Here is a 9,436-nt window from a genome sequence, read left to right as displayed (position 1 = left end):
GGAAAGGAAAGAGAACGAATGCCTTGGAATGTAGCTCTGGCTGTTTGTAAGCGTTTATTACAAACCTCGATAGAAGTTAGTAGATGACCCAACTGGTAATCACACAGAGACATTCCATTGGAATGTTACCCCCTTGAAAACAAAAAGTTTGGGTAAGAATGGCTCTAGCAATAAATGATTTGAAATAAATCATACTGATTTTGGACTGGCAACCTTCTTGATCCTAAGTGAAATTTTTTACTCTCAGAAATCAATGGCATGAAAGAAATTGGGAGGAATCTGAGGAAACATGTTGTATACCTGTTTATTCCCAAATAGCTTTCATGGCAGTTTGAGACCAGGGCCTATGCCAACCATATACATGTTCTTGTATTGAAAGTTCAAGGAGCTACATCATTTGGGAGCACCTACAGCAACTAACATAATCTTGGAGGCAATTTCCAGGCACCAGAATCAGGGGAGCCATCATGTAGATGCATCACTATTGTCTTTTTAAATTTTGCATTTTTTTTTTTTTTTTTGCGGTACGCGGGCCTCTCACTGTTGTGGCCTCTCCCGTTGCGGAGCACAGGCTCCGGACGCGCAGGCTCAGCGGCCATGGCTCACGGGCCCAGCCGCTCCGCGGCATGCGGGATCCTCCCGGACCTGGGCACGAGCCCGCGTCCCTTGCATCGGCAGGCGGACTCTCAACCACTGCGCCACCAGGGAAGCCCCAAATTTTGCATTTTTGAAGGAGAAACAATTGTTATTTGCAATAATATCAAATATTTGCAGCAAATATATCCCAGGAAAGGACTTTATTTTACAATAATAAAAACTTGGAAAATAAAGGTATCATTGTAAGAGAAAATATTTCAAATGACATCATCCCAAATTGTTCTTTTAATGTTTTAGAGCCTAATTAGGATTTGTTATCCTATGGGTGGCAAAATCCACGATAATGCTTGGAGGGAGGGGTTCTTTTTTGTGAACATTACAGACTTCTCAAAAAAGTCTGCTGAGTTTGAGACTTTAAAAACAGTATAATTGAATTCATCTACTCTATAATGCTTTGCAGACAGTTTTTGTAAAGTAATCATTTATTATCCACAAGCAAATAGAATTCATTTCCAGTTTCCACAATGAGTGTGGGATTAGTCATACAGCAAAATACTGAGTCATTTGGCCAGAAAGTTTACTCAGAGTTGTATGAACTGCCAATGGAAAATCTGAGAGCTGTTCATAAATCAAATTATAAAGCTCTCAGAGTTATAAATCACTGTGCAGCCTTGTTCATTATTATTCAGATAGTGTGAAATATTTCCACCATTTCTAAGAATGGGCAACTTACAGAGCAAGTTTGAAAGCAGAAGTCATTGCCTTCTAGATCCAAGATAAGAGTTGCCATGTTCAGTACAAGCATTTCAACATTCTTAAGTGAAAATAGGGACAAAAGTAAGAAAATAGGGAAAAAAATATGTTATGAGATGAATAAATTCTTGATTAACTGATGTTTATGAATTAAATTCCAGATTGTCTTAATAAAACAACAGCAATATTTAATAGCTAAATTATCTCCATTTCTTATAATAATTTTTTGTAGGACTTTTGCGTTAAATATTTTGTGGTAGTAGCTTTGTATGCTAATGCATCAGCATACCTGATGGCCTGAAAGAATGTCACTAAGAGAACAGAGATAGCAAGCGTATCAAGGAAAATGGGATGAGTAACCAAAATTAGTAAAAGATGTTTCAAATACACACAGTTCCAGAGAGTATTGAAATTATCCCAGTGTAATGACATCTCATAGATTTAGAAACAGAAAGAAAAATATGTCTTAAAATGTCTTTGTGGTTCCAAAATACTTTATGGAGTAAGACAGGGAAACAAATAGCAAACTCACTGAATTAGAATACAGTAAAGTTTTCATTTCAAAGAAGAAAGCCAAAAACCTAAAGCCTGTTCTTGTTGGTCTTATCTCTGCTGTAGGAGCTTTTAACCTGGAATCACGAACAGGATTCTAGGGACCTGAAATTATATGTAAAACTGTGAGTCTCTTTAGAGGGGGACATGGTCCATAGTTTTCACCAGGTTCTTAAGGAGTTATTACCAAAAAGAAAAAGAGAATCCTCAAAACCATACAAATCCACACAGATACCAAGGCTTCTGCAGCATCAAATCATTCTCTCATCCATTGGCATCACATCACCTAAGTGCCTCCCCTGAGACTGGGAGAAGGGTCTGGAGCACCATCAGCCTGGGATGAGCCGAGGAAGCACTCAGCTCTAACCTATACAAGTTCAGGGACATTTCCCCAATGCAGGCGAACACCGCCCACCCTACGGCTAAGTGGAGACAGTGTTCTCTGAGTTTCCTTGTCTTCCCAAGACTTTAAACAGATTGGGAGAGGGGCAAGAGAGTTCACTCTGTAACTTTCATTGGGATGTCAGTTTCAGCCCTGAGAAGGGAAGCCTGTATTAACTATCTAGGGCCACTCCACAACCATCTAGATGTTTGAATGCATAAGCCCATTCTGAGCGAAAAACACTGGTCTTAGAATTCAGTCTTCAGCTGAGTCTGCAAGGATCTCCATAGTCTTAAGGGTAAAAGACAGGCAAGGACTTAGTATCAGGCTCCCAGAAACTACTCCTGGATATCCTGGTGAATGTAGCAGCCACTCCTCCTACATCCTGCCTAAGCCTCGGCTGTGAGGCTTTTCAACATCCAGCCTTCCCTGGATACCTGGGAGCTGGGGCCCTGGATCCTACCAGGATAACACTGCCTGTGGTGTGGAAGACCGCCCACCCATCCTAGTGGCTGAGCTCCATCCATGCACTGTCTCTGGCTTCCCACGCTTGCCGTGCCTGTGAACCCCGCCCCCCCCATATTCCCAGGACACTAGGTCCCCATGTCCTGTCACTGTGATCACATTCCATCACATTACAAGGCTGGTTATTTCATCATGGGACTTCCTCACTCCAGTGGGCAAGTCCAGTTCCCAGGGTGTCCTACTCTCTCAGTCTGGTGGTTGTATCTCTTCCAGGTTCCCTGCTGACCCCGTAGGCTGTGAAGGGTTTCGTACAATATTCATGCATTCCACCCAGAGACAGCCTTTGAACCACAATTTCCTGAGCGTCTCAGATCCCTCTGGGTCTATTCTTTGCAGTTTCATTTTGGGGCCACCTGCAATGAAGCAGGAACCCATCTTGAGCAGACACTGCAGGGTCACAGTTAGTGTCCCCCATGTCCTGGCGGTCTGCCCCCGGTGAGCTGATGGAGTCCGGGTCTAGGTGCCTGGATTAAGGGGCAGCAGCACCCCGGGAGTCAGCTGGTATGGTCCCTGTTTACTTCTCCTCACTCACAGGGTACAGGACCATGTCCTGGGTTTCCTCATCAGGGAATGTAATGTTGCTTCAACAGGGTACAAAAGAATATTAGAGCAAGAAATTGGTAGTACTAATATTGTATTGAAATAATATTAGTATCTAATATTGGTAGTAGATGAGGGGGCAAAGCAGTTAAGGTGATTGATTAAGTAAATTATCTGAAATACGTGACTCAGCAGATTATGTTGACCTAAACTTTCAAGATTATTAAAGTACAAAATTAATAGACACATTGGTAAATGGTATACACTTAATTTCATTAATATATGATATTAACATGGCAGATATTTCAAAGAGAAATTAGCTTGTCCTTTCATGTTATAACTGATAAGATAAATTAATATTTGAAAGTTGCATCACTCCTGATTCTTATGCATAGGCATTGATTCTGCATCAAAATTATTACATTTTGTGAATTTTAAAAATTGGTCTGAAACTTATTAATTTTCTAGAATATGGTTCCTTAAAGCAAAACTCTTAATGATCTCATCTTGCACTCAACTTTCAAGATGGATAGAATGTTCTACATTAATCAAAAAAATGTGAAATGGAAGATGGTTTACATGACTTAACAGTCATCCTAAAATAGAACTTTTCATTGTTCTTACTCTTCTTTAGGCGTAACTCTGCACTTGTGTTTCTGATAAATGGGGAAAAGGCACATAAATATCAAGGGTGGGGACAGGTAATAACATAAGAATAGCCAAGGAGAAAAATACTCACAAAAATTGATATTCCTCAGAAAAGGTTCTGGAGGCCCTAGAACCATAGGAAAACTTATCCAGAGTCCCTCTGAGTTTTGCATATACTTTTTCGTGCAGACTTGCAGGTGGTCCCACACACACACAGCTACAGGCTTTTTTATTTTTTAATTGAAGTATAGTTGATTTACAATGTTGTGTTAATTTCTGCTATACAGCAAAGTGACTCAGTTATACATATATATATCCTTTTTCAGATTCTTTTCCATTATAGTTTATCACAGGATATTGAATATAGTTCCCTGTGCTCTACAGTAGGACCTTGTTGTTTATCCGTTCTTATATATACTAGTTTGCATCTGCTAACCCCAACCTCAGAATCCATCCCTCCCCCAACTCCCCTCCCCCTTGGCAATGGCAAGTCTGTTCTCTATGTGGCTACAGGCTTTTCGTAGACCTTTGAGGGGACAGGTGACATTGTGGAGCAGGTGAAGATTATCTTCCAATGCTCTCAGCCTCTGATTTCTGCACTATTATCTCTCTGCTGTAGGTGTCTTGTTCCTGAACACATCGAGATGAAAATGAGTTGGTCTCACTGTCTCATTACAGATGAGACAGAGGCTGAGCCATTTGGCATCTGGCTTTCCTGCCAGGTCAGGAGCAGCAGAGAGACTCTGGTTCAGATGATGAAGTTCGTGTCTTTCTCTGTTCAAACTGCTATAACAAAATACCAGAGAATGGGTAGCTTATAAACAACAGTAATGTATTTGTCACAATTCTGGAGGCTGGCAGTCCTAAATCAGGTGCCAGCATGGTTGGGTTCTGGCGAAGCCCCACTTCTGTGCTGCAGACTGCCGACTTCTCACTGTGTCCTCACCTGGCAGAAGGGGCCAAGGATCCCTCTGGAGACTGTTTAATAAGGACACTAATCCCATTCATGACAGCTTCCCCCATCATTTCCTAATCACCTCCCAAAGGCCCCATCACCTGATACCATCACCTATGAGGGTTAGGATTTCAACATATGGATTTTGGGAGGACCCATTCTGACCATAGCAGCTGGGTGTAGGCAAACCAGGAGGAACAGTGCTGTACCTCAGGGCTCGTCATAATGGAAATGTCACCAGCTGTAGGCTTACAGGGAAGGGAAGGAAGTGGTTATCACAACCTGAAAGGAGAGGGTCACATAGACAAGGAAACCCCACAGCAAGGGAGGCAGGAGGATACATCCTCCTAACTCCCTGTTCTCCTTCCCTCTGATCTCCTGCTTGGACATGCTGTTGGTTGAACCCAGCTGGGACGAGGGCAAGGGAGCCCAAGCGTGTCAACCTCCAGGCTTAGAGAGCAGCTTAAAGATCGGGGGGAGAAGGGATCAGAGGGACAAAGAGAGGGTCTCCAGCCCTGGTGGCTGAGCAGGATGAGAGTCCTGAGAAGCTCTGATGATCCTATCAAGACTCCAGTCTCTGGGGAAATGGGACTACGAGGCAGAACTTGGCAAGGAGGGGCCTGTAAGAGCTTCATCAAGCAAAGAAAGCAAAAGCTAGTTACTGGAGATGATAGAATTTGCTGAAAAGCTGACTTGATGATTAGTTTCTAACTTCTGGCTCAAGTCCTTCTTATGGGTTAGCAACTGGGATTGGTTGCCAGGGTCCACTGGGGCCCCAGTTTCCTTATCTGTTAAGTGTGAATAATCCTTGGACCTACCCTGGAGCACGACGGTGAGAATTAAATGAGGTAGTACAGGTTAAATGCTTTGAATGGTATAGTAAGTACTCAGTAAATATTAACTATATTTTTATTGTTATTAAATGAAGGGGACAGGATTGGAAAGATCTAAGGATGTCAGGTAGGGCAGGATGGGGAGCTAAATGAATTCCTTTCCTAGATAATGGTTACATGCATGACAGTGCATGACATCACAGCTCATTGGTTAAATTAGCTCTAGTAAAAGTGCATCCACAGACTCTGGCCTGATGAGACTGTTTTTCTTTCCTTTCTCATCATGGGAAGTTGAAAATGATTCAGGTCTAGAGTCCCTCAAACATATTTAGTGTTTCTGAGGTTCACACCAGTCTCCAATCAGTCTAATCCATGCAATCATAGATTGGCAGCATTGCCAAATCATCCTAAAGTATATTGATCATCTTTTTAGTTGGGGTATTTCTGGAACAACTTGGAAATTGAAAACACGTTAGATGGCATTTGGAAATGGCGAGAGGAAAAAGAGTGAGTTGAAATGCTTCCTAATAGATATTAGTAAAACCCTGTAATTTCTCTCCAGAAGTCAAGAGCACTTTGATGAGGAAGCACTTGCTTTGCTCAGTAGAGCACTGTGCTTTGCTGCAGGAGAGGGCACCCAACCCCATCAGAGCCATTCTGATCTTTGGTGTTTTTTGGGGGTTTTTTGGCAGATTTTCAATTTTTAAAAAAATTGAAGTGTAGTTGGTTCAGAGCCATTCCAATCCTGATTTGCCTTCTTCTAGTGTATATATAATTAAAAAATAATAATATGGACATGTCCCTCCTCCATGCCTTGCCAAAGGCTGAGCTGAAACTAGTAGCCCATTTTACAGAGAACATTAAACCAGCCACTGGATATTTAGAAATATGTTGGCACTTTTTTCCTGGCACTTTGGAACTCATTTAGAGGGGAGTCTTCAGTTCATACTCTGACTCAAGTACTGAAGAGGACCTTCTATGTCTGTACATTCCAAAACCGATATGTATAGAAAACAATCCAAAACTTTTGGCAATTTGAAAGGGTACTTAAGTTTTATTGTAGGGCCGTACTTGCCTTTCATGATTTTTATTTAATTCATAACAGAGAATTTTTATTTAAATACAAAGGGAGGTGAGATACCTAAATGACATTTTGATGTTTATTTAGTTTCCTCAAATGTGGTCCCCTGGGCTTCCCCAGGTGTCACAGTGGTTAAAAATCTGCCTGCCAATGCAGGAGACATGGGTTTGAGCCCTGGTCTGGGAAGATCCCACATGCCGCGGAGCAACTAAGCCAGTGCCCCAAAACTACTGAAGCCTGCGTGCCTAGAGCCCGTGCTCATCAACAAGAGAAGCCCGCGTACCACAAGGAAGAGTAGCCCCTTCCCTGGTGGCGCAGTGGTTGAGAGTCCGCCTGCCGATGTAGGGGACACGGGTTCCTGCCCTGGTCCAGAAAGATCCCCCATGCCGCGGAGCGGCTGAGCCGATGAGCAATGGCCGCTGAGCCTGCGCGTCCAGAGCCTGTGCTCCGCATTGGGAGAGGCCACAACAATGAGAGGCCCACACACCGAAAAAAAAAAAAAATAAAAGTAGCCCCTGCTCGCCGCAGCTAGAGAAAGCCCGCGCACAGCAATGAAGACCCCACGCAGCCAAAAATAAAATAAATAAATTTATTTTTAAAAAATATGGTGCCTCGGGCTTCCCTGGTGGTGCAGTGGTTGAGAATCTGCCTAATGCAGGGGACACGGGTTCGAGCCCTGGTCTGGGAAGATCCCACATGCCGCGGAGCAACTAGGCCTGTGAGCCACAACTACTGAGCCTGCGTGTCTGGAGCCTGTGCTCCACAAAAAGAGAGGCTGCGATAGTGAGGCCCGCGCACCGCGATGAAGAGGGGCCCCCACTTGCCACAACTAGAGAAAGCCCTCGCACTGAAACGAAGACCCAACACAGCAAAAATAAATAAATAAATTATTAAACTCCTACCCCCAACATCTAAAAAAAAAAAAGTGCTGGATATTTATTTAAAAATATATATATGGTGCCTTTTGTTTCTTAGAATTTCAGAGGCGGCTTTTGTATTTTTGAACTCCTGCATTAATTGTAGTATTGACATATTAAAAGTAAAGTAAATGCATTAATAATTTATATTTTTATTAACTGCATTTGCTTTCATTAGTTACAAAGTTCTCTGTTCTCTATGTCTTATTTCTCATATATGTTTTTCATAACTTGGAGGCTGGTTAGAACATTTTTCAAGCTATGGGTTATAACCCATTAGTGAGCTGCAAAATCAACTTAACATGCTGTGATCAATCAGCACTTATTAAAATGAAATAAAATACAGTAGATAGAATAGAAACTGAAAGAATACATCACATGCAGTAAAAGTGAGTATGTTTTCTGAAATTTTGTTTTGGTTTTGTGTGTGTGGGTGTATGTGTGTATGTGTCTTTTCTGGATCAAAATGTAGAATGTATATTTTGCCGTGAGCTACAAAAGATTGGAAAAGAATTGAAAGCCATTGACATGTTATTCATCCAACCACATATCTTGGGAGAGTCTCATGGCTGTGGTTATATTTAATCTTGCCCCTTACAACTACCTGGGAATTAATCAAATGGTTTCTGTTAGCAAAAAAATAAATAAATAAAAAAATATAAAACAGGGCAGGGACTTCCCTGGTGGCACAGTGGTTAAGAATCCGCCTGCCAATGCAGGGGACACGGGTTCGAGCCCTGGTCCGGGAAGAAACCACATGCTGTGGAGCAACTAAGCCCGTGCCCCTCAACTATTGAGCCTGCACTCTACAGCCCACAAGTCACAACTACTGAGCCTGCGTGCCACAGCTACTGAAGCCCAGGCACCTAGAGCCCATACTCTGCAACAAGAGAAGCCACTGCAATGAGATCGTCTCAACTAGAGAAAGCCCACGTGTAGCAGCGAAGACCCAACACTGCCAAAAATAAATAAATAAATTTATTTTAAAAAATAAATAAATAAAGAGTGGCAGATAACCCCATGGTAAATTTTTTTACCAACTATAGGAACTAGTAGTGTTTACTATAGAGCCATATTCATAATACCCATTCTGAATTTGCTAATTGGCAGGTAGTACAAACTTTGACCCACCTGTCTGTGGATGTAAGAACAGTGGCCTGAAATCTACTGAAAAGTAGAGCTTCTAAAAGAGGTCTGATATGTCCATTCTGGTTGGTCTTGAATGAATTGTGTGCTTGTGAAGAAACTTGAGGATTTGCTCTTTAATGAAATCATATCAGCAGGAGAAAATTTTAGTACAGTTAGGATATTACAAAATCTGTATTTTTGCAAACTAATTTTTTTCCAATTTTTTTATTGTGGTAAAAACACATAACATAAAATTTACATCTTAACCATTTTAAGTGTATAGTTCAAGGGCCTAAAGTACATTCACATTGTTGTGCAACCATCACCATCATCCGTCTCCAGACCGCTTTTCATCTTGCAAAACTTAACTCTATACCCATTAATCCCAGTCCCCCCTCTCCCACCCTGGGCTTATCAGCAACCCCTGTGAACCAGGACTCTGGCTCTGTTACCATCACTAAATAGTACTTATTATTTAGTGAGGGTGACCAGTTAAATCTGGCAAAATCCACTTTTATCAAATAA

Source organism: Lipotes vexillifer, unplaced genomic scaffold (assembly GCF_000442215.2).
Source record: "Lipotes vexillifer unplaced genomic scaffold, Lipotes_vexillifer_v1.1 scaffold302, whole genome shotgun sequence".
NCBI classification, from domain to species: domain Eukaryota; kingdom Metazoa; phylum Chordata; class Mammalia; order Artiodactyla; family Lipotidae; genus Lipotes; species Lipotes vexillifer.
Note: the sequence above shows the minus strand (reverse complement) of the source record.